Here is a 20773-nt window from a genome sequence, read left to right as displayed (position 1 = left end):
TTTGTGAGCATTTCCACTGAAATACTCTTTCCTCCTTTCAAGCTCAAGACGGTATCAATAGGAAGAGATTTCTCAGAAATATCCAGCTAATAAAACCTGAATTTTTGCTTCACGTCCCAGACACGACAGATCCTCTGCAGCTTCCATCAGCCCCAGTAACTGAGCAATAGAGAACAGTCACTCTGCTTTTCCTCCAGGTCCCACGAAGCTTTTGCCTCTCCAGCCCCAACAGCAGACCCATGCTGTCACATCTCCATCCATGCTCCTACACAAGAAGCTCCCTTGCACACACAGCTCCATACAGACTTGTGCTCATCACAAGATATTCTGAAACCACATTTCTAATCAAACAGCTGATCTCCCTCTTCCCACTCTCCCACCACCGATGTGCCCTCGAGCAAAAAGAGAACCAACAACAGCGAAACTGCAGCTGGAAGAAACCAAGCCAGAAATTCAGACCTCACATTTTGGTTCTGGTTCTTACCATCCTCAACAGCCACCACCATGCCATGACCGTGTGATGACGATGACGCTGTGACAGCTCCAATGCAGTTCCCATTGATGCTTCACCCAAAGCACTGTGGTCATCTCCAACTGAGAGATCCCTCAGAAAAACCGAATTCGTGGCACTGAGCAGCACAGGCTCACTCCCAGGCATGATAAAATGAAGCGCCTAACTTCACCCTAACGATATGAATCATGCATTTGGCCCTCAGACAAACCTCTCTTCTTTCTTTGCTGTTTTAATGTGAAAGTGTTTCCACTGAGAAATGCTGGCGCGCAGCAAGGTCGCACTTGTCTCAAGTCGTTCACACGTTCCAAGTAAACACTTCAACACAATCTACCTACCCAAACCATGTAACCTTTGTGAGGGAAACCAAGCAGCACAGAGAAGATTATTACTTTTCCATGTAACTGATATCCTGACCAGAAGAGCACGCATAACAAGGTATTGTCTCTTCGAGCAGCAGAGCTCATTACAGAGCCAGATCAACTCTACACCAATGGAGATTTGCAAAGTGAGCCTCCAGGAGGCTGTGTGAGCAGAACAAGCTTGTCACCAAACTATGGATAGCAGAAGGCGTTTAGTAGAAGCCAGAAATATCATCCTCTGCGAGCTGACGAAATAATCAGTTGAAATAATAGCCATCTCTTTCCATCTGTGATGGAAAGAGGATTAATAACCAGCAGTGACATTGCAGAGGTCACACCTAACCACATCAGGAGCCTCTCAAAAGCAAGGATTACTAGAAACACACAGAATTCTCATAAGTTAATCTTGGATAACAACAGCATCATGGTGGCTATCTGCTTTCACACAGAGGGTGGTGATGCACTGGAACAGATTGCCCAAGGAGGCTGTGGATGCCCCAACCCTGCAGGCATTCAAGGCCAGGCTGGATGTGGCTCTGGGCAGCCTGGGCTGCTGGTTGGCCACCCTGCACATAGTAAGGGGTTGGAACTGGATGATCACTGCAGTCCTTTTCAACCCAGGCCATTCTATGATTCTATGAATATCACTCTTCTGGAAGAACAAGCTGCCTTAAAAAGGGGAAAAAAACACACATATGCATAATCCGGCAGAGAGCAAGAAGCCACAGGGACAGAGGGTTCAACAGCAGTAAAAGCATTGGCCCGAGCACTGCAGAGAGGCAGAACCAGGAGCAGTGCCCTGGCTGACAGCAGCTGCTGCTCAATCATGGCTGCATTGCTCCCCACGCTGCTGCCCTCCTCCACCTGTGCTGTAAGCATCCTCACACCCCAAATGCAGCACACCACTATGCAGTTACTGTAACCCAGCACTGCTGTGAGCAAATTCGCCATGCTGAAAGGAGAAACAGTCGGGATTAATTAGTGTTTCACCGCTGAGGAAAGTGCCATGTTGCTGCAGTTGCCTCAGTTGGAGCCCTCCGACCACAACTCCACAGACACCTTCATGCATGAATATGCAAAGCACTGCTTTGGGTTGGGACAGACTGGGACTGTGGGAGGTGTAACAGCCAGCCCCAACCTGGTTGCAGAGAGACTTGGCTGCGGAAATCCCAGGCAGCACCCAGTGCCCTTCTCACTGCTGGTTTGAGAGCAGCAAAACCACCATCACTGCAGCTGATCTGAGCTGTGGGAGGCTGTGAGCACAGACAGGCAGCGCTTCCACAAGGAGACCAATATACCTCTCCTTCAACACTTCCTCACACATAACTTTAATGCTTTATGATAGATGCGAGGCACTGTACCCAATTTTCAGCAGCTCCATCAATGTAGCCCTTTTATGGCTGATATCATAGAGGCATTTTTCCCTCCCAGGGAAGCACATCATCCTCCAGGTGTGTGCAGGACACAAGACAGGTGAGAAGCAGAAGAGTGCTGAGCTAAACCCATCTTCTTCTGTTCTTCTCCATCACAGGGAGAGAGAGTGGATGGAAAGGTGGACTGAGAGGGATAATGGCAGAACCCATCCACACCATGGTCGCCATTAGGCTGCTCAACAGCTAGGCAAAGAAAGTCTAATCTGCTGTACTCCATGCATATGTTGTCTCAGAACCATAAAAACAACAGCAGCAATACTTTATATAGAAAAGAAACAGAACTAAACAAACCAAGCAGTTAAACAATTTCTGTGCAGATGTCTCAGAAAAACCAATTTAACCTGCAGACAGCAATACACTGTCATTGTTTTTTTCTGCATACTTTTTCATGTAGACATTAAGTACAACATTTCCATTATTACACATGGATTTTAGTATCTTTTCCATACAGAAAGTACAGAGATAATGAGCACCTTTGAAATATGGCAAAGAAATGGGACAACACACTGACAGGTTAGTGTAAAACTTGAAATGTCAAGTTTTCCCTTAACGTAACAGATGATGTTATTAGACAATGTAATTATTCCATTAAGCTAAAGATTGTATTTATTTAGGGCAGGAGCTGCAAGAACAGCTGCCTCACCAGACAACACAACTCCAGGCACTGCAGTCCCTGTGAACCTCCTCTCCTCTTTTCTATTTCTGCAAGGAACCACAGACCTATATGAAAATAACACCTTCCATCAAATTGCGTTAACCAGCCATCCCCATTGACAGGAACTGGCAGAGCCCAGATGCAGATGGGGCTGCCCAAGAGCCAGGGCAGACCCCAGCATGGCTGCTTATTGCTCATTGCAATACCAACATTGTCTCTGTTCCTACAAAGACAGCACTGTGAATCACAGCGTCATCTTCAAACATCAGCTTACTAAAGCTCAACTCTGTTCTAATCCCATTAAGTTTTGGTATTGACTTTAAAGGAGAAAGGGGTAAGGTCTTACTCACTGCCGCTCTGAGCATACAGGCTAATCACCAACAGCTCCTCTTTCCATTTATTTTCACTTATACTACGCATACAAAAATCAATTCCCTCCATAAATTATAACCATGCTCCCTCTGAATTCTCTGATCCAGGTGTGAAAAGCAGCAGCAGCAAAGGAAGTTTAAACAAGACAATCATTTGTGCAAGTGCTTGTAAGAAGCCGGAATAGCTACACCATCATGGAAACGTGTTGGAATGAATTCATTGCCATCTGTCTTTATTTTGCTAACCAGCTCAATCAGACACCACAAATATACTCAAACACAAGAAAAAATATTTAAATTATTTGTGCTACATCCTTTTGCAACGTGGAACTCTCCCTGTCACTGGTTTTTATCAGTACCGAATGCCCATTAGTAGCAATGAATTCACTCTTGCACTGCCTTTACAACACATCTGTCCAACTTCAGATCCACTTTGTATTAGCAATGTAAAAAATATAGATGTGAAAAAGTTATGATATTACAAGTACTATAAAAGTATGCAAGGAAGCACAACAAAAATGACAAACATCACGTGGTTCTGCCACAGTGACCCTCAAATAAAGCATAATCCTAGTGAGCGAGAAGGAATGATGGAGAAAGAAAGAAACAAAGAAAAAATGCACTGTAAGAAGAAAAGATAGAAAGAAATGGGGAGTAATCAGAAAGCAATTAATGGAAGAAGAGGAAGGAGGCACAGAGCACTGCAGTGGCTCTGCCAAGGCACAGTCACCACTGCCATTCCTAGTCCTTGTGGCTCAAGGGCAGGAAAGGGGCAACAAGGATTGCTGGAGGGGAGCACACTGCCCAGACACACACCTGGGGATGTGAGAAACACTATGCCAGCTTTATTTGGCCCACAGACAGCTCCTATTTTTCTCTCTGCCTCAGTGGAGTGAAAGTTCCAGCCTTTCCATCCTCCAGCCCATGGAGGCAGACCTACAGTACACAACGCTGATCCCAGCAGATACTCTGTGTTAGAGAATCTGTACAGGTTTGGGGGGTTTCTTTGTTTTAATGCAATCAGGAGGGAGACCTGGCACAGCAGCACTGAGATGGGAACTCAAGTTCCCACAGGTCGATGACAAATATTCGCTCCAGACCTTGGACTGTGTCTGAAAGAGCATAACATTACAGAGATAAAATACTTCCCCTTGTCCTCCCCAAAAATGCATGCTACAAACATTAATCCATAGGAAAAGATGCAGGCAGTCTCTTCTATAGCCCCAGTGTGGAGGGCAGAACTAATCGAACTTATTTTTTAGATACATGGCAAAGCTTTCCCTGAGCCTGTGAACACATCACATAGCCACACTGCCACTTATGGGCACTTCCCTGACCCTAATGCCATGTCCCAGCCTCAGCAGTGTGGACTGAGGGCTGCAGAGCCTGGTTCTGCTGTTGGGACCCACAAAGCCCATGATGCTCACACAGCTTCACAGCCATTGCCTTCAGCTGCAGTGCCCAAGTCCTGAAGGCAGTAGGGAAGCAACCAACACCAAGAATGCACCAAACACTTCTTTCCCAGCCCCAGTGGCTGCTGCCCAGCTCTCCAGACCCCTCAGAGCAGGGTGAATCTTCAGCAACAGAATGCAATTAACAGGATGCAGAACAAAGCGCCATTAACAGTATGCACACATGCACACCCACCAAGCACCCAGCATGGCCCATACTTCACTTAAACCATCCTGCTGCTGCACAAGGCTGGTAGAAATGCAGTGGTAAGCACAGAAAATGCAGCTGCACTGCTGTAGCTGAGGCATTCCCTGCACCAGGAGCTGCCTGGGGAAGCAGGCACAGGGGAGCAGTGCTTCACCCCCTGATGCAGGTTATGCATGGACAGCAGGATACAACGACCTGCAGTGCTCCACAGCTCAGATATCTACTGCACAAACAGTGTAGGATGTCTCTACAGAGCATCTGAAAGGAACCCTGTTCACTATTAGTTGTTTAGTTTAAGTGACCAAGTCCCACGTTCTCCCTGCATGGAACACTTTACAACAGGTGGCTTCTATCCTCAGCACTCAGTGTCCTCAGCCAGCACCACACACATGAAACACTGCTGCTAATACAAACAAAACGACCCATTGGGATTGACAGGAAAAAGCAAATGTATGCAGTAGGGTTGCAAGTGTGCTAGCAGAGGAGAAATCAGCACTTCAGTGGGGCTCATGACTTTTAAAGTGGAAATGCATGAGGGAAAGCTCTGCTGACTCTTTCAATTTCTCTTTTTTCAGGCTTTTCCTGAGTTGGTATTTTCCACTCAACATGCAGACAATACTAAATTTGGAGTTCTTCAGCTGCACACAGTACTAAAAACATGTCGTCTTCTAATGCTGCCTCTTGTGAAATCTCTTGGGTTTCTGGCACAGCATCTTTATTGCTGGTACAGACTGAAGATACAGAAAGTTTCTCAGCACAGCCTGAAGGCTAAATTTATTCCATGTAAATAAACATTTCTGAGCAGCTTTAACGAGCAGCTGGAGCTGTGCCATCAGGCACCCCACAACACAAACAGCATTGCAAGGATGGTGTGAGAGCTGAACCCCAGCACACAGCTCCCAGAAGATCCAAACCCAGCCCAGGACCCAAACCCCAGCTCCTGCCTGGGACACCAACAGCGCTGAACTGAGACAGAGCACATTCAGAAAGTAAAGACTAAAAAATAAAGCACATTTGGTGAGGCATTTGTTTGCATGCCTTTAGGAACTTAGCACTGTTGCTTTGGATGACATCATTCAGTAACTCAGCTCCAAATCCCACTTGTCATCAGGGGACCAATAGCAACGCACAGGAAGTTTGGGTCTGGGTAGTAAAGCATAAGTTGGATCAAAGAATCCAAAAAATGCAATTTGAGAGTTGGACTGGTCCATAGTTTTTTGTCTAAACCCTTCATCCAGGAACAACAATCTTTCAGCATCTTCTCCTTGACAGCAATCTTTCATTTAATTCAAGATGACAGAGATTAAATGAAACTCCTCCCAAGTGAGGAAAACAAATGTCAGAGGAAGTTTTAGTCTCCAGATTAAAAAATGAATAGTAATAAGTAGCTCTAGCACCCGTATTGATTTCATTCTAAAGAGGTAATTAAAAAGAAAGACTTCCAAAGCAGGCTTGCAAACTAAGTAAGGCAGGCAACTGTGTGCCCTATATCAGACATGTGACATCATTAACTGGAGGGCTGGGCACAGTCCTGGCTCACCAGTATTTTTTATGCACATAGATGGTCAATGGAAACTACAAATGGAGAGTGGAGTTTGACAAGGGAATGCTTGCTAGAAAAAGATGGCTTAAGGTGCAGATGTTGAAAAGGGAGATATGGTTAGTGGGCATGGTGGGCATGGGCCGATGGCTGGACTTGGCGGTCTTAGTGGTCTCTTCCAACCTTAATGATTCTAATACGCTTCCATCCTCTTTCAGAAGGTAATTTCCACTGGCTTTTGTGCCATAAACACCTCCTCACGTACTCCTCTTGTTCTTTTCAACACAGCTAGATCAGCTTCTAAGGAGCAGAGTTACATATAATGAGAACAAACAGGGATACCCACAAGGACAATGAGAGGGAACTGGTGTGTAGCTTTTGATGTCAGTAACAGACACCAGCCAAACACGAACAGAAGTTATCTACTATGAAAACATTCAGTAACCAGACTGTTACTAGATGCTCTCATCATGATAACAGCCTCCCAGCTGAGACGGGAGTATTAATATTGGGACCCTGATGGTTTCCTCTAATAACTTTGGCCTAAAAACATAAGCTGCTTTTACATTTTTAATTACAACTGGATTTTATTCTGGGCCTATAATCTCTTTCCAGCAATTGGATTAATGCAAATAATGACTTAAGGAAAGGGGGGAAAAAAATATAAATCCAGTGAAAGCAAAACCTCACCTACAAAGAAAAGGCATTGCCTCTGGGGGGCCAATGGGAGCATGGCCAGAACAGAGCTCACTCAGCTCCCAGCGGCTGCATCTGCACCAACATCTGTAGGGCCTATGGGTTAAGCCCCACATTCCCTTGGAAAAATACCTGGATGGAAAGCAGGGCTCACAGCACTGGAAAACACCATCACCCTCCATCACTGATGGCTGTAGGATGTGAAGGACACAAATCATGACCTGCTGTGTGCCAACAAGGGTAGCAAAGGTTCCAGGGATGGACAACCTCTTCACCAGTCTACAGCCTTGGCCATTTTATTCAGTCTTCTCCCAGTGTAAAACAAATAATAGTAGTACAAAACATCAGCATTAGTAATCCTATGAAATGCAAAGCTCCTAAAAATTATCACAGAATGAAATAATGCTTTCAGCAGCAACAGCAGCAATGCACAACCAGCGTTGCCCTGAGATGACTGGTTGTATTTCCATCACTGCCACCAAAAACGTGTCTTCAGTCCCCCCAACCCTGCTTTTAAAGTTAAATCCAGCACAGTAGGAGAATCACCATTCTTTCATGAAGCTCCTGTTGTTGAATGGGGGTTCAGGTCTGCTGAAAGCCCATGTTACAAATTCAATACACACACAGTTGACAATGAAAATCCATTTTTGCTGCCTCCACGAGTCATTTTATAGGTGCACTATATTAATTTTAACAATTTTTGCCTGTAAATACCTGATTCCAAGTAACTCAGCATTTGTTAGGATAACTTATGGTCACAAAAAGATTCATCAAAGTAATATGAGGAGAAAAAAAATGACATTGTTTAAAAGCGCTGTATGGGATGCGGCTCTGCTTTGGGTCATGCAGGTGGGTGTCTACAACTGTGCAAACCAAAGAGCTATTTGCAGCTTAAACAACACTTTAGGTAACGGCCTTAATTGTACCAGGGGAGGTTCAGGTTGGATATTAAGAAAACTTCTCTAAAAGGGTGATAATGCATTGACAGAGCTGCCCAGGGAGTGGTAGGGTCATTGTCCCTGGAGTTGCTCCAGATCCATGGAGATGAGGCACTGAGGGATGTGGTGATGTGCATGGTGGGGTGGGCTGGGGTTGGACCTGGGGATCTTAGTGGTCTTTTCCAGCCTGAATGATTCTGTGGTTCTATGAAAGAGCATTTTCCCCCAGCAGTAAGCATTGCAATAAAGAGCAATGTTAAAAGCATATAGATAGCAACAGCAGAACTAATAGATGTGAACTCTCAACGGACCAAAATCAGATTCCTGTGCTTTTAAGTCCTACTTATGTGTTTCTTTGTGGAGGACTGGAATGATCCTATAAGCGCTGCCACTGCTGCCTTCTCACTAATAAAGTGCATCTCTAGCACAGTTTTTCAACCCAGTTTCACACACAAGTCCTCCCTGATAGAACTCACATGCACACACACACACACAATCCAATTTTAAAACAAGCCATCACCATTTCTCCAAGGCCTTTCACATCTTGCTGGGCGTCAGCTGAGCTCCATTATGTCCACATTGCATGCGCTGTGTACGTAGCAAATACACACAGCATGTACAATGAGGACAACGTAGAGCCAGATCTGAGAGGTCGTGGTGTGTAACTTCACTGAGAAAACCATCACTCTGCACACAACGTGCTCCGACAGCAGTAAAACTTGGCGTGACAAAACCAATCCCAATGATTCAATCTCACAGGAAAGGAAATATTTTAAAATCTGCTACGTTAAAATAAATAAAGTACAACAAAAGGCCTCTTAAGTGCACAGGAAATAATATAACTTTAATTGCAGTTATCGATCCATCAGTCTAATGGCTCTGCGGTGTTTCTGGAAGCCAACAGATTCATCAGTGCATTAAGTTTTAAAAACAGCTGCACTCGCATTTTGTTTTAAACACTTGTTCTGTTACTTGGATCTTTAAAAACCACATCCTTAATGATGGCCAGGATCACAAAAATATGAGAATAAACGATCTTGCAAAACAATGTTGAAACTTCGTGCTTCAGGGTTAATGCAGGAAGGCCTGTATGAAAGCCCACAGATGTCTCTGGGGTTACTGTAAATGGGTACTTATAAAATCACAGCAGAAAAGGGGCACTGGAGAGGCGTTAGGAATTTCTGACACAAAAATAGAGCTCTCTCCTTTTTCACTTTGCCCCTGACAACATGGGAGAGATCAGATCTTCTGCATCTCCTGCAGGTTAACAGAACTGCTCTGTGAGGCAATGGGAGGGTGGTTTCCAAATGAAGAGGCCCCATAGAAAAGAAATGTTCCACAGATTTCTTCCCATTAACGCTCAGCAGGAAATCTCCTTTATTTTTTGTTCCCTGGAGCACACAGAAAGCAGCGAGGTATTCTCAGTATTTTTAAAGCCATCATCTGTCGTCTCCCCACATATTCAGAGCAGGTCAGAAATGAACAGGAATTCATCATTCTGAATACTTCACATCAGGTTCTCCCTATTTCCTTCCCTTCTCTGCACCTTCATGAGGTCACCTTCTCCACAGCATTTCTGTTTCATCTATCATTACATAAATTAACAACATCTACGCATCTGCATTTCACAGATGAGAAACTCAAAACAGCTTCAAGCATGCTCAGAAGCCCAAATATTTGCTCACAATACCGAGTTCCCATACGGTCTGTTTCCATACTCTTCACCTCTAAATGGTTCACCTCAATTGAGTCTGTTTCTCGACAGCTGAGGACAACCCTTTACCTGAAACGAGGTCAGGAACTGCAGGAGCAAAGGCAGAGCCCGAGCTTTGTTGTGCAAACACAATTTTGCTCAACAGTTGCTTTAATTCAGTCATTCTAATAGCTGGGAGATTTCTACCTCGCTGCTCTCAGAAGTTGCTATGGCAGCACAAAATATAACCATTCCTACAAATCCAGCCAGATGCCAAGTGCAGTTCTTCTTTCCAAGCATCAATTTGCAGAGTAATAAATCAAGTCAGATTAGAATCCTTCCATTCACACCAACCAGTGCGAAGTGCAGCTTTTCTGCTCATGACCTGTTTGGCCAGCGCCAGAATAGCGTTCACTGCAGTTTCAGTCCATTTTATACATACTGCATACTCAGCAACATAGCTGCATTCGTTGACATCCCTCACCAGATCAGTGACCTGTGCCCATCTCTGGCTGAAAGCAGCCTCTGACAGAAGCTGTAGGAGACAGAAAACCTAAGCTGGAGCCATCAATCCTCATGGATCTGGCCTGCATCATGGAAGAACCAATGTACTGCAGAATAAACCTGTCCTTAGCACGCGTTACTTAGACCAGACTATATATTTCATGATACCTAAGTGCCAAAGAAACCTTTAGCACTAACAGATGAAGGAGGTCTGTGTGTTAGATCAATGAAGCAATTGAAATCCATAGTCTTCAACTGAAAAAGATTGTAAAGAGCTGACACAATGCAATCTGTTATCATCTGTATGATCTGATATCAATATAATCTATTGGCAGACGCTGTTCAGAAATAGACTCCCATGCTTACATAAACAGAGACTGCAATATCTGCAAGCTAGAATAAGACAGAAGATGATTTGAGGAAGGCAGGATATTTGCTAGGAACACAGAACTGGGAGTCAGCTTTGTGCTCGGGGAAAGCAGCGCCAGCCTTCCTGCAGGGATCTCTCTCTCCTAAACTTAAGAATTCTCAACTGCATCTTCATAAAATGCAAAAAGATGCCACTCTCCTTTAGCAGAAATCTCAGCAGAAAAGGATTGAAATTTATATCAAGTGTGGGCATATGTAATTACCTGAATGTATTTTCTATATCAAGCTGATAATAGGTCCTATTCAATATCCATTTACATCTGAATGAATAAATACAACCACCGAATGCCAGAGGTACGTTTGGAATATTCAAAATTTCATATAGTGAAAGCGCTGACAATGTTTGATATACTGAATTATGAATCCTTCAGCACCTCGGGCTCCTGGAACAGAATATGATGATAAAACATATAGGTTAGGAGCGAATTCCAAAGGTCGCTTGAGAACTTTTCATGTGTTTTCATAAGCCATCAGAACAGAAACACATTAAGGATTTCTACATATATTAATCCATCATGCTGCCATATACAGTATTAGTTTTTTCAGTTATATAATGCCTATGCGCATTCAGTTTCTAATTTTACAAAAGAGGCAGTTCTTATTATATCTAAAGAACACATCCATCTACAGGGCAGGTTAACCATTTGGGTACCCTCAGAGCTCATCCATCGCACACTATGGGGTGGGCAGCTGTGCTTGGCACTCACACCATCAGCTGTCCTGTCAGGTTCCCGCATGCTGACCTTCTGCAAGCTGCTCAGACCCCCATAATGAAGGATTACTTCCAGAGAAGGAGAATGATTAGCAAGAACTGGAAAACTAACATAAAACTTGCTTCTCTTCCAGGGCATAAATCCAAAGCCTAATAGTATTTCCAAGCAACGCTTGAGCCAGCTCCAATTTTACTAATTAATGAGCAGCAACACTCCTTACCCTTTAAAGTATTCTGGCAACAGAAATCCCCAAATCAGGCTTTGAAGAGTGGGGCAGCCCCAGCCTGTCACTCACACTGATGGATGTGAGCCGTCTCCAAGCATGGAGATGTGGCAGTGAGGGCTGTCATTATGGGCTGGGTGGGGATGGGTCGGCCTCGGTTATCTTAGAGGCACTGTCCAACCTTAATGATTCTATGGTTCTGAGAGAGGAATTCAGCTGTGCCCTGTGGCTGCACACACGGCCTTCTGCCCCACAGCAAAGCTCCAGAGCTTGGGAGCAGGCATAGGGTGGCCCTGGTACTCTCCTCTTCCCAGCAGATCTCCTGCCAGCACAGTGAGACAATGGCACTGTCCTCTGGGAGATGCGACCAAGAGCAGACCAACATTTACCTTTATGAAAGTATCTGATTTCACATTGAAAGCACTGTTATACGAAACAGAGATAACTGATCACTCTGAGCTCAATCTAATTTTCATTCCACAAACAAATATTAAAAACTGAGAATCCTAAAGCAATTCTCATTTCTGCAATGAAATCTGAACAGCCTACTATGAGTAAAAAGGACTTCAGATATTTTTCCCCCCTAAATTTCTGCACGATCAGCCCTTGTTAGAAACTCCTCAGCAGCCAGATCCCTAATGGTTTCTGCCTTCTTTCTGGGACTCGTTAAAGCTAAAAAGGAAGGAACTTCTGCATATATAATCTGACCATGCTACAAAGCATTGGTTTGAGTTCACTTCTAAAAACAGACAAGTATTCCAAAATACTGAATGAGGCCCCAAAATCATTCAGCCCCCCTATGTAATCTCTGTTACCATTGCAGATACTCGAAAATTTGCCAAGCCATCTGTTCTACTCACAGATTGTTCTTCATGCCATGATTTCACTGTAACTCCATTAATTTGATGTTACTGCCCTCAAAACACATCTTGCAGATTCAGCATAGCCCATGGACCGCTGCATTCATGAAGGCAGGACTCAGGATTTACAGCACTCTTGGTTTTCAGGAGACAAGGGTTTATAGAGCAGAGGTAGGGCAAAGCCAAGACTTAGATTGGATATAAGGAAGTTTTTTTTATATAATAGGGTGGTGAGGCACTGGCACAGAGTATCCAGAGAGGTGATGGTGCCCCATCCCTGCAGACACACAAGGTCATGCTGGATGGGCTCTGAGAACTGATGGAGCCGTGTGGGTCACTGATCAGTGCAGGGAGTTGTACTAAGCAGCCTTTAAGAGTTCCTTCCAACCCAAATGATTCTATGAGTCTAGAAGTCCCTGCTTTTCAAGCAGAACCTGTGTGCCATTTTGTACATGGGAAACGCAGTCAAACATTCAATGGGCAAGGAGAAACACCTTCCTCTACAGAAGAAAACAAGAGCCATTCTTTCTGGAAACACCCTATAGAGCATGACTGTTTTGACAATCAGTCACTTTAAAGAAGTCAGCATCTGAGATGGAACAGCAAGGTATCTGCTGGGTGAGAGCCCACAGCTGTGGAATTTAGCTGGAGAGAATAGCAAAAGCACTGGGAAAGTGCTTAATCTTAAAAAGGTGATTCCTGCTTAACAGGAGAGCTTGAACATGTTTTTACTGAGCAATTCAAGCTGACAGCAAGCACTGCACACATAAAAAAATGCATTTCTTCAGAGCAAAAAAGCTACACTTGGACAGAGCGTGACCAAAACACTCCACCTTTCCCCACGTACCACAAGGGCCGGTGCGAGAGCCACCACCTCAATTACCCAACAACAATGCCTTGTTTGGGACTTCCCATTTTGCTTTTGCCACCATACTACTGCCAGAGTAACACAGAGTTCATCATGGGACACATCAGCTAAATGATGCTCAACCAATGGCCAAGGGTTTGGCCAAGCTGCCATAGTAGGGAAAGAATCACAGCATTTCATGGACGTCAACTCTAATCCATCCTGGTAACATTTATATTCCTGAAATACACATCCTGCATTTATAACAGCAAGGAATTAAGCTTGCAGAAGGCAGGTCATCATTTTGATGGGTGAACTTAAACCCCTAAAAATTCAAAACAAATACACTTCCTATCGCACAAATAGACCTTTTGCTGACAACAGCCGGGTTAAGTCCCAGCAGCTCAATATTTAAAGGGATCACTCCCAGCAAGAAATAAACAAAAAATACATCTGGAACACACAGGGCTGAACTGAGTACTCCTTGAAGGAGAGCTAAATAAATAAATAAGGAGTGTTTTGCATAGGCTCCTGTTATCTATATTCCATTTTCTTAAGTCTCACATTAAAAGCATCCTATCCTCGTAAGATGCCATGTTTAGCAAGCCATCTCTTTTGTGGGTTTTCCTTTAATTCTGCTAAACTGTGAAAATAAAAACAAGAACGAGAGAATGGGAAAGCCAAGGAAATCCACTGCTGGTGTGCTACCACACTTCATTAGAATCAGCTCTAAGTCATCAGCATGGGAAGAAAAATCTCCCTTAATGTGCAAGGTTTGCAAGTTTCTGTCATCTGTGTGAAACTATCAAAGACTTTCTTGTTAAAATGTTTAATTCCCATCTCACAATACGGAGGCTGACCTGATTTTTCATTATTAGGTCAGGAAATGCACCATGCAAATTATTCCTGATCAACGTGTCAGTATTTCCATACTAATAGGTTGCATCCACAATGTATGTCATCAACCATTAGATAATAAGCAGCTCTGTTATTATTTTCCAGTGTGCTGCTGAAATTGCAATTAATTTTACTTCAGTAGAAGAAGCCGTGATGTTTCCTTTGCTCTGTTACATCATTCAAAGCTTGGCTGTGACAAATTACTACTTGGAAAAGATCCTTTTGAGTACTCCCAAGGCCACCTGACTGTCACATGGTGCTGCTGGAGATCAGGGTGAAGACGGGGAGGGTTGGCTGTGCATAATTTTGAGCCATCCTTTCTGTTCTGGTGCAGTTGCAGAGGTGGTTCTGATTTACGGACTCCACACCAGCAGGTAAAACAGCCTTGAGTGAGGATGGGAGCAGAACAGCAGCACCACTATGGTGGGAACAGCATGGAGGAGGAGCTGGGGGGGACGGCACATTGAAGGACCGAATTGGTCCTCAAGGCTATAGCTGAAGGAAGACAGGGAGTTACAGCAGCAGGCTCAGCAGGAGCTCTGCTCTGAGAGCAGCCCCCCAGGGAGCCCAGCAGCTACTGGCTGAACATTGAGAGCCTCAATCCACCACCAGGCAAGACTGCATCTCAGTGAGCCACAGCATCCCCCTGCTCCTGCTGGGCTCTCCACATGGAGGACAGCATAAACCTGACAGTATCCTCTCTCACTGAGAAGGTGACTTTGGCTGCCTTTGAAGGATGTCACTGGGGTCAGCCAGTCCTGAGACCCTCACTGACACTCCTAGTGAGGCTCCTCCCACCCCAAAGTGGCAGCACAACATGGCACATCAGTCCCCTACCACCAGTTACACCAGTCAGTCAGAGCCTTTGGGGGCACACAGAAGTGGCCATCACTATTCATGACCCCGAAGTCCTCCTGTGCTCTAGGACATGACTGCCAGAACCCCCTCTGAGAGCTACACAGGCATCATCCACTTTGGGAAGCAGCTGTGGAACAACAGTCATGCTACAACACCCAGAATAGAGCAGGAGCATGGATCTGAAAGGAGCTTCCATCTCAGCTCTCATGTCTCACACGACTACACTGCCTAAAACAATGACTTTATGTGACATGTCAAGGTACCATTAACTGCTAATCGCTTATTTTTTTCCTGGGTTTTGGTAAAACCACCTTTAGTGAGTCAACAATGCAGAGCACAGACCCAGAGCAATAGTTTCACAAGTTCAAAGCAAAGATGACAAACAGTATTAGAACTAGCATAGATCAACAAAAAACCTCTTCAAAATCAGCCTGTCCTAAAACACATTATTCCTCTTTTTTATGGCATGTAAATAGCTTGGTTTTCTACTCAGCAACTGCTGCACGTTTCTCTAAAAACAATTACTTGTAAGTCACAGCTTCCAATTGAAACGTTCTCTGAATTAGTTTTGTCGTGTAAGTTAGCTGAAAAAAAAAATCACTCTTGGTGATAATAGCGTTCCTATAGAGTCTTGTGGTTTCCCTAGAGATTACACAACATGCAGAACATCTTTTAGAAAAGAAATGAATCAAACAGTTAAAGTACAGCAGAGCCTCAAAAGGTTTTATGTGCTATACTTCACCCGACCAAGCCCGAGCCCTTTGGGGAGGGGTGGGATGTCCCATCTCCTGCAAACAGCTCACAATGCCCACCAGCATCTCCAGAAGGGTCCAATTCCACCTCCAAATACACCAAGAAGTCTCTCTTCTGGAAATACAGGCATATCCTTAGTGAATCAGGAAGGAAAGAAAGGACATTTCCAGCACTGCTAAGATATTGCTGCTGGCTTTGTTGGATACAGGTGCTCCCAGTGCAGGTTTCAATTGAAAGAGGTTTTCCAATGTCTAACAAGCTTTCAGATGCTCACTGGTGAACAAATCATCCCACCATCTTAGCAGTAAATCACTATTCAGCTTAGAAAATCAGAAGTACATCATCATGATAAGACGGCTGAGAGTGGCAGATGAACTCATAATAGGTTAACAGAGAATGAATGTAAATCAATAATTTAGAGCCACTCTAGAAATGGTGAGCTGGGAATATGGGGGCTCTTCCAGCCACCATAATGTCCCTTTTGAATACAAACAATGCCACCTATTACACAGATGGCTCCACACTGGGTACATTTTAGCAAAACAAATTATGCAGTTTGCACATTGCTGCTTGGAATGTTAACTAACAAGGTAGAACAAAAGGCTAAAATTTAAATGATCTTTTAATTTTACTTTATTTTTCTTTCTAAGTTTACTCAAAGGGGAATGATCAAGCAATGGGAGCATTTTGCATTACAGCAGTGGAAACATGAAACAGTTTCCATCAGCTCCAGCTTGCAGAAAAAACCACTTCCATCCCAAAGAGCAAGATGGCAGCAGATGTGGGTCGGTGACCACAAAGTACAAGCACACCCCTACCAGCCCCAGTGGAGATGCAGGTGGGGACAGCACAGTATCACTTGCACACCATGCTTCCTGCAATGCCAGCATGCCCAGGTGAGCATCCATTTGTTTGGAACTAAGAGGGATGGATGCTGTGATCAGACTCCATACAAAAAAACCCAACACTGAAATCAGTGCACACCCCCAGCTCATTTCTGTTCTCGTGGCAAGTGCACAGCTCTGCTCCAGGAAGGACTGTAAATAACACATCTTGTTATCCTTCTCACCCTGTTCAAGGAAAGTGTGCTATGCCCTAATCTAAAAGCTAGATGACTCTGCAGCCTTTTTGGTCCTTCTAACGAGGGGATATGGAATAGCAAAAAACAGTTTTATAGCCAAAGAGGGAGTATTTCTGATCAGCTAAAAGCAGAAGGCTCAGCTTCATTCGTATTTATTAAGATTGTTTCCAAGCAATAGACCTTAGTCCAATGCCTGGAAGTACTGGAGAATTTTACAACTGCAGAAATACCCCTTGTTCAATTTTAAAGACATTTTCTTATAACAGAAATGGATGCATGAAAAAGCAAACTATTAATACCTTATTGCTTTTACTCTTCTGGCTTCACAGCCTGTGTTACAAGGGTATGAAAACACCAGTAAGCCATGCAGCACTAAGTCCCACACGGTTGTGAAGGTCAACATATGGCCAGCTATTTACTACCACTAAGAAAACTCAATTAACACAGTAGCGTAAACAACAGAGAGTAATCAGAATAAAGTGTAGGCAATGCAAGACCATTTACCGACTGTACTTCACCAAAAGGGATTATTCACTTCCCAAAGGACCTGGGAAACTGCTTCCCTCATCAGAACCTCCTGCTGCTGCCTGGCCAGATCTCTATGTGGCCTCTGCAAAGATTTGAATGCAGGATTCAGCAGTGGGTCACTTCTGCTGTTTCTAAGATATTTCAACAGCAGAATCTTCACTCTTTCCAGTTGCGTTTGGTTTTTACACTGTTATTTTACACTGTTTTAAAAACCTCTGCGTCCTACTGCCCAGTGTTGCTGAAACAAATGCTGGAGCAGACTGCTCAAAAGCTCTCAAGGCAGCTGTGGTTACAAAATAGGAGCAGAGTTTGTAGCCACGTTGGCTCAAACACTGCCACAACTGAATGGGAAACGAAGAACGTTGCAACACCAGAAAGCAACAAACAGCAGCAAATGATCTCCCAGCACTCAGTGCATTTGCAGATAGATGCCTTTGTGAAGCGCACAGAGGAAGATGTGGCCCTCTGCTTCCCCTCCGCCCCCAGGTGTGTCAGAACCAGCAGCCTGACACTCAGCCTCCAACAGCTGATTTTGTAAAGCTATTTGCAGAGCAAGAGGTGCAGCATTTCCTTTCGCTCGCAGAAATAAGAAATAACAAAGGGAAGTGATACAGAGAGGCCTCGTTATAATCAGCACACAAAATCGCCACCACACACTGCCAATAACATCCCTCACATCTGATGCTATATTTCTTTCACAGTGGTATCGCAGTACTTAAGTTAAAGTTGGTGCATATTAAGGCAAGCAATAATAAGAAATGAAATCTAACTCTGCAAAGAGTCTGTTCAACACCTACAAAACAAAGGATTTTAAATCTTTCTATCCAGCCTCATTATTCTATTATAAACTATTGCCCACAATGTTTTTGTTCTGTTTCCCCTTTTGAACAGCAGAAAAGAGTCTGATACACACCAGCGGAGGTGCAGGTTACTATTTGAGCACCACCCCCTAATGCTTCCCCTCAGTTTTTTCTTTTATCTTCTCAAATAATCCTCAATTCACACTTGTGAAGAATTCTGTATTGAATGAAGACCTCCCCCTGCACTGCACTCCTGCCCTCATCCCCACTCCTGCTTCCTCCACCCCGCTAAAAGGAATAAGATGACAGAAGCAGAACAGCCTCTCTCTTCACTTTCACACCTTGGGAATTAAACCCAAAGAACACGTTTGCACATTGACCCATTGCCAGTGTTTTCTCACACTTACACAGTTCATGTGAAGCACAGCACAAGAGGTGAAGAGATCATTGCTATCACGCAGATGTTTGTGTGCTGCTTCAGAACTCACAGCTGTGTCTGCAGTGCTCAGACACATTGGCCTCTTCTCTTTTGCTGCAACACTGAGAAGCACCAGATCATCATCATTGCTTTGTCTAATCACTGACAATTAAGAAACACTAAGGAGACTTACAAATTATTCTGCAAAGTTTTCCGTATCAAAGAGCTCCTTCTCTAGGCACAGCCCCATAGGTAAGGAGGAACACAAAACCTGAGCATCTGACCCTGCAATCTATGGGAAGGTGCCTCCTTGCAATTGTGCTGCGTTACTGCAGCTCCTCATTGGATTTTCCTTCCCTTCCAGTTGTGTCGTGTTGCAGAGCGTACAAAACTTGTGTCCTACTGCAATATCCTGAGACTCAGAGTAGTTCAATTTCTCCCTGAAAGTGCTTGCATTGATGACCAATTAACTCAGCAATATTACTTTCTCCTGGTTATATATATATTTATATATATATATATATCCTGCACACAAAGAAAACAAACCATCAACCCAAAGAAAGCAAGTTATATTTAAAAGGTTCCATTTCTCTTGGCAGCTTAGGTGGCTGGCAGCGAACGCAAGCACTTCTAGCAGTCACTCATGAGAAACCACTGAGAAGACCAGTGGCAATACAAGGCTCACCACAGCCTGCTTTATTTGCCCATTTCCTGAAGCATGTGGTTAAAACTCAGTAGGAGCTATTCCACATCCCAAAGTTACAAGGTGTGGGGCAGGGTGAGTGCATCACTTTATGCTCCTCAGATGAATTTATGTAGCCCAAATGCTGGGGAACAAAAATTGATTTGCTTCTGCAAATCCCATTCACTCTGAGATACTGTGGACAACCAAACCTGCACCTTGGAAACAGTCAGCATAATGCTTGGCAGGTTGTGTTCTGCTCTAAGAGCTAATGAACCTCTTACAGAAAGCATCTCTCAGCAAATCAAATCACAGATCAATGTGAAAAATTAAACATTTCAACAACAGATAAAAGCATCACCAGCAAGACCCGTAGAAATAGGGTGTTCAGAGACTTGAACGTAAATGCCATCGGTTTACGCAGTCTCTTCAGGTCAGCTGTATCAAATGAAGGGTTTGGGGTGAAGTCAGCCCCATTCTGGCATAGGCACTGTTCCATATTGCATTCTGTCCAAGCATCTTGGCACAGCTACCCAGGGAGTGGTGGGGTCACCATCCTTGAAGGTGCTCAGAGCGGTGGGGACGTGGCAATGAGGGACAGGGACATGGTGGGATTGGACTTGGGGATCTTAGGTGGTCTTTTCCAATCTTAATGACTCTATGTGTCCATAATATTTTAAGTGTGCACGTGAATGTACATAAACACATGTGCATATCTGTGTACCTGCGGCCTCTGCAAATACCTTGTAGTAGTAAATACATTTTAAAAGAGCATAAGATAAATACTTACACAATTCCCCAATAGCTCCAGAAGCTTGCTGCCAGCAACAGAGGATGCATCAGCTTCTCTCTCCTCTATGAGGTAAGAATGCTTAAAAATGCCAAGGATGATGCACAGACATTTAAAGAGTGAAAAGAACTCTGCTGATTACCTTGTGTGTCATACTGCACACAGAGATCAACATTTTGCCAGAAATACCTGGTCAAAAGATAATGCTGGTTTACCTGAGGTTCAGCCAAGCTAAAAGCCCTGCAGTTTGTCTTCAGAGCCAGCGTCATCCTCAGCAGAGAACAAAGTGGAGCCAATGGCAGCAAGGGGCAGGCAGCAGTGCTACAGCTGCTGGAGGAGAAGGGAGTGATGGCAGCAGTTCTATTCAACCCTGAAATGTCGCTGCTCTCTGGGCAAAGAGGTTAGGAGCGCTCAGAGCAAAAATGTAAGGGAGAGTCTTTCACATGGGCTTTCAAAATGAAATCAATTAAAATAAGAATCGCATATAAATTACTCTGTAAAAAGAGTAAAAGTGGTCTAGCAGGAATTAAAA

The 20773-nt window shown here is 44.1% G+C and overlaps 1 protein-coding gene across 15 annotated transcripts in view; it reads right to left on the bottom strand.

The window, feature by feature from the left end:
* The window catches only part of HTR2C (5-hydroxytryptamine receptor 2C), a 190530-nt gene that overhangs the window by 115090 nt on the left and 54667 nt on the right, over nt 1-20773 (bottom strand). The window contains exon 1 of one of the 15 annotated variants that reach the window (XM_085544504.1): nt 485-700. The exons of 13 other annotated variants lie outside the window; for them this stretch is intronic. The gene's annotated coding sequence lies outside the window, so the exon portion shown is untranslated. Of the gene's footprint in view, nt 1-484; nt 701-20773 lie in introns of those variants that run through there. One more of the 15 variants, XM_015860224.3, reaches the window with a different exon arrangement.

The sequence above is a fragment of the Coturnix japonica genome, chromosome 4 (assembly GCF_054131305.1).
Source record: "Coturnix japonica strain WE chromosome 4, WE-NBRP24, whole genome shotgun sequence".
NCBI classification, from domain to species: Eukaryota; Metazoa; Chordata; class Aves; order Galliformes; family Phasianidae; genus Coturnix; species Coturnix japonica.
Note: the sequence above shows the minus strand (reverse complement) of the source record. Positions and strands in the feature narration are given on the sequence as shown.